The following is a 5,411-nucleotide window of genomic DNA, read 5'->3' on the forward strand; positions in this document are numbered from 1 at the left end:
CATCACCAGCTTCTTTATGATTTCTCTCTTAGCTGGAGTGAGCTTCTTTCTTACAGCTCACTGTGTCCTCCTAGAAAATTGCCTCAGACCTGAATTATGTTCTCAGCCACATTGAATTATGAAGCTTGCCATGAGGCTATCTGTGGGCACATGCGTTGGAAGGAGCTGACTGGTCCTGTGAGATTTCTCCCAAGTAAACGTGTACCCTGGATTTATAGAAATATTCTTTTAACATATTTTATTTACCTTCAATACGAAACCTATGAATGCCAGGCTTATAATTATTAAGCAACTGTATCAAGTGACTTGGCTCAAAATGAAATCTAAACCAAAGAGAGAAAAAGTCTGAGTGCACATAATTATCTAGTTATCTCCTGATAGTACCACCTGACTCGATCAAATGCCCCACTCTAGACAGACACTGTTTTACAAAAATCTTGTGTTTCTGTGGGAATTTTTTATGCAACTGTATGGGTAGAAAATTTGTTTTAAATGACAATATTTTCAAATTTCAAGCAATCTTATTCCATAGACGTTAATATGAAAATAGAGTCACCTGTACTGTAAGCAGATGCTTTACCTGCTGAGACACCAGGGAAGCCATGAAAATAGGGAATGAGAACGTGTTAATAATTCACAGAATGAGAAATAATCAATATACACATGATGAGAAGACAAAATTCATCCATAAGGAAGTAACATGAAAATTTAAACAAGTTACAACTGTTCATCCGTTAAATCATTAAATACCATTTATTAAGTAATATTTAAGTAGTTTATAGAGGTGTAAACCAAGAGGCACACTCAGAAGTTGCTAGTTGGGGGAACTTCGCTGGTGGTCAAGTGGTTAAGACTTCACCTTCCCCTGCAGGGGGTGTGGGTTTGATCCCTGGTCGGGGAGTTAAGATTCCACTCACTTGTTGCCAAAAAAACCAAAACTCAGAAGCAACATTGAAGCAAGTTCAATAAAGACTTTAAGAATGGTCTGCATCAAAAACAAACAAGCAAAAAAATGAAATTACCTGTAGGTATGTTCTCATGTGGGAAATTTGGCAATGTATCTAAACACTTTGAATTATGCACGTCTTCATAAATTTATCCTAAAGAATGTCAACAGCCATTTTCGTTAAAGAGCTGTGTGTGTGCATGCTCAGTCATGTTTGATTCTTTGGGACCCCAAGGACTGTAGCCCCGCCAGGATCCTCTGTCCGTGGGATTCTCCAGGCAGGAACACCAGAGTGGGTTGCCACTTCCTTCTCCAGAGGATCTTCCCCACCCAGGGATGGAACCCATGTCTCTTGAAGCTCCTGCATTGGCAGGCAGGTTCTTTACTTGGAAAGCCCAGTTAAATAGTTATGTACAAGGATGCTCAATGAAACGTTGTTTACATAGTGAAAAATTAGGAACACACTGTGTGCCTGATAAGAAGGGAAAACTCAATAAATTGTGGTCTCTTCTAAGGATGAAATGTCATAATGCATCTATTAAGATTTGTGTTTTGGAACAATGGGCAAGGTAATCAGATTACAGTGATTGTTGCATTCATCAGACAGGTAAAAATCTAAACCTCTGACAGTTACCGTGGGAAGCGATGCAAACTCTGTGCACAGCTCGTGGGAATAAGGCTGTGAAAACCACTTTGGGGATGAATTTGGCCAGACAGTTGTCCCCACTTTTCCGAGGGGGATATGGTCCAACGTCTCCAGTGGGGGCATGGTTGTACCAAACCCTGCACACACTATGGGCTTAGCTGATGGTACAGTGCTAAAGAGCCTGCCTGCCAGTTCAGGAGACGCCGGTTTGATCCCTCATTTGGGAAGATCCCTTGGAGAAGGGAATGGTAACCCAATCCAGTATTGTTGCCTGAGAAATCCAATGGACAGAGGAGCCTGGTGGGCTGCAGTCCACCAGGTCACAAAAGAGTCAGACATGGCTTAGCCACTAAACAACTACAACCACAACAAATACACTATGTTTCTTCCTATACATATTTGTTATAAAATTTAATTTACACACTAGGCATAGTAAGAGATGAACAGCAGTAACTGATAAAATAGAACAATTATAGCAATATACTATAATAAAGGTTATGTGACTATGCCCTCTCGAAATACTGTACGGTACAAATTTAATGTCTTTTCCATCTTAACTGAACTCTTACCATGCCTTGTGGCTCTAACTTTTTCAGTTTGAGGTGCAACAGAAAAACCAGCACAAATGTCTTATTCTTCTTCACTACTTCACAAATAAATTTGTTCTTACTGTAGATCTCAGCAACCTTAGGGTACAATATATATATTTGTCTCTTCTTGAGAATTTTGAGCTTCATACCTAAAGGAAGCTCTTTACTGCTTCTCTCTGGTGTATCTGAGCTGCCATCTCACTTCTCTTGCACTTTGGGGTCATTATTAAGTAAAATAGGAGTCACTTAAACACAAGCCTTGTGGTATTGTGACAGCCAATCTGATAGCCGAGATGGCTACTAGGTGACCAATGAGGGGGCAACCAGACAAAGGGATGATTCACAAAGGATGTCCCCCATTGGGACAGAGTGGGATGACAGATGTGAGATTTCATCACATTACTCAGGATGGTGCACAATTGAAACATTACAAGTTGCTTAATTCTGAAATTTTCTACTTAAACATTTCAGATGGTGGCTGACCATGGCTAACTAAAACCTTGGAAAGTGAAACTGGAGATGAAGGGGGACGAAGGCAGGAAGGTAGGTTGGCAGCCCCTTCGTGCAGTGAGTCTAGGGTGACCCATTGCATAGCAGAGGGCCTAGGGTGACTCAAGTCCACATGTGGGAAACTCTAGACAAAATACTATCTCCCAGAAAAAAAGGTGGACCAAAAGCAAAACAGAGAAAACTGTGTAAAAATAAGACATCATTTGTTTCAATTTAAAAACATGAAAAATGATATTGTATCTTGCACAAGGATATCAATATATGAAGGGCAGATATGAAGAAATGTAATCACCAAAATCTGCAAGAAGGTTGACTCTTTGTGGTTGGGAAATGAGTAAGAACCAGAAGGAGGGGGTGCATAGGGAGATTCAGCTGGGTTAGAATATTTCTTTTTGTTAGAAAAGTAATGCTTATTATTGACAGTTTGACAAATTTAGTAAAGCACACCCCCTAAGTTCACTTATTCCATCACCTGGTAGTATCTTTCTATATTTCATCTGTACACATAAAAAATATTTTTCCAAGATTGGAATCACATGATATAACCTACTGTGGCATTTGCTATTTTCAAATAACATATTATTATTTTTCCAAGTCATTAACAAATTTACATTATAGAATATTTCATTTCTTTGCCTGGGAGGTATCTGCAAGGATATTCTTCTCATCTTTCGTGAATTTTAAATAATGCATAATTTTTAAAAGAATACGTGATGGTATGAAAAGATACAATAGAACATCAGTTGAAAAAGGCAAAAGACAGAATTGCATTCAACAGAATTCTATGTGTGTATACACACACTCCCAAAATGTTTACAGTCATTACCTCTAAGTGTTGGATTGTGAGTGATGTGCACTTATTTCTTCTCACATTTATGCCTCTCTAAATTAAATATCCTCTGTCTACCACCAGAAAATGCAATTTTTCTTGAAATATTTTGAATGTATTATGTGTTTGCTATTGGGCCTTTGATTGCTGTGTGTCTTGATCACAGTTTGGGGTTAAATTGCAAGCTTTCTGGGCACTCTAAATATCTGTTATAGTAGAGCTGGAAGGCTGCAGTGGCACCTTGGAAGCCTCTCAGCTACAAAGTCAGATCCTCTCAGAGACAGAAATCATCATCAGTATTAGAATCAGGGCTAGTCTCCTATTAGTAGTTACTGGCCTTGGAGAAACCATTCATTGAGCAGAAGGACAAGCTATCAAGGGGGGCAGGAAGGATGCTAATTCCACATTGAAATATAGTTGCTTTAGGCTTCCCTGGTGGCTCAGTGGTAAAGAATCCGCCTGCCAATGCAGCAGACACAAGAGACACAGGTTCAATCCCTGGGTCAGGAAGATCCCCTGGAGAAGGAAATGGCAACCCACTCCAGTATTATTGTCTGAAGAATCCCATGGACAGAGGAGCCTGGCGGGCTACAGGCCATGGGGTTGCAAAGAGTCAGACATGACTGAGCGTGCGCGTGCACGCACACACACACACACACATACACACACACACACACGCATAGTTGCTTTACAATGTCATTAGTTTCTGCTGTATGACAATGTGAATCAACTATCAGTATACATATATCTCCTCCATCTTGGAGGTCCTTCCCTCACTTCCCCACCCCACCCCTCTAGGTCATCACAGAGCATGGAGCTGAGCTCCCTGTGCTATATGGCAGCTTCCCACCAGCCATCTATTTTACACATGGTAGGGTGTAATATGTCAAAGCTACTCTCCCAATTTGCCCCACCCTCTCCTCCCCCCCAGTGTCCACATGTCTGTGTCTCTATTCCTGCCATGCAAATAGGTTCATCTGTACCATTTTTCTAGATTCCACATACATACATTAATATAGGATATTTGTCTTTTTCTTTCTGTCTTATTTCATTCTGTATAATGGACTCTGGGTCCATCCACATCTCTACAAATGACCCTATTTCATTCCTTTCAGTGGCTGAATAATATTCCATACATTAAACCCCCTGCACACACTCCGGGGAAAGAAGGGGTCATCTTCTGAAAACAGCCTTAAGACAATTCATAGTTTTGATGATCAATTGAGGGACACATTCATTCAAAATGCTTTTGACCTGGTTTTCCATTTTTCTTTAGTATCTTTTTCTCCAAAAAGCCTTCACACATGAGAGGATTTGAGAACAGAAAGGTATGACTGATGGTCACGTGCTGTGTAGGGTGAGACAAGACCTGGAACCCCAACCCCAGAGCATCATTTGAGTCAGATTTAGGGAGTTCTATGCACAGAGGCCAGGGCACAGAAGGGTGCAGCGGCCTCCTGCATCTGCTTGTTCAGCCCCAGAACCTTCCTACAGAATTCTTTCACACATCATGTGGGCCACACAAATCAACAGAGTAACAGGGTTCAACTACCTTCACTTATTAACTGCAAAATACTCCTGGTGATCTAGAAAGAAACGTGCCATAAATAATTGAGTGCTTGGTGCTTTGTTTTCAAACCCAAGTTAGTGAGGCCTGAGATTCATATTCTTGGAAAATCGACAGTATTTTCCTTTCACTTGTCTGGGTCTGGGTTTGTCCCCTGTCTCTGTGACCTTGTTCCTGCTCTCCGTGGGGCTCACTCTGGAGTCATCCAGTGCTGTGGCTGCTGGGCAAGCCAGGAGCCGGGGCTTGAACTTGGGGCAGGTGAAGAGCAACCACTTGTGGGCCTGTTGTCACAAGGGTTCATGAATGCTCTGAAGGTAAGATGT

This window comes from Giraffa tippelskirchi, chromosome 4 (assembly GCF_054371585.1).
Source record: "Giraffa tippelskirchi isolate mGirTip1 chromosome 4, T2T-mGirTip1v1.2.pri, whole genome shotgun sequence".
Classification (NCBI taxonomy): Eukaryota; Metazoa; Chordata; class Mammalia; order Artiodactyla; family Giraffidae; genus Giraffa; species Giraffa tippelskirchi.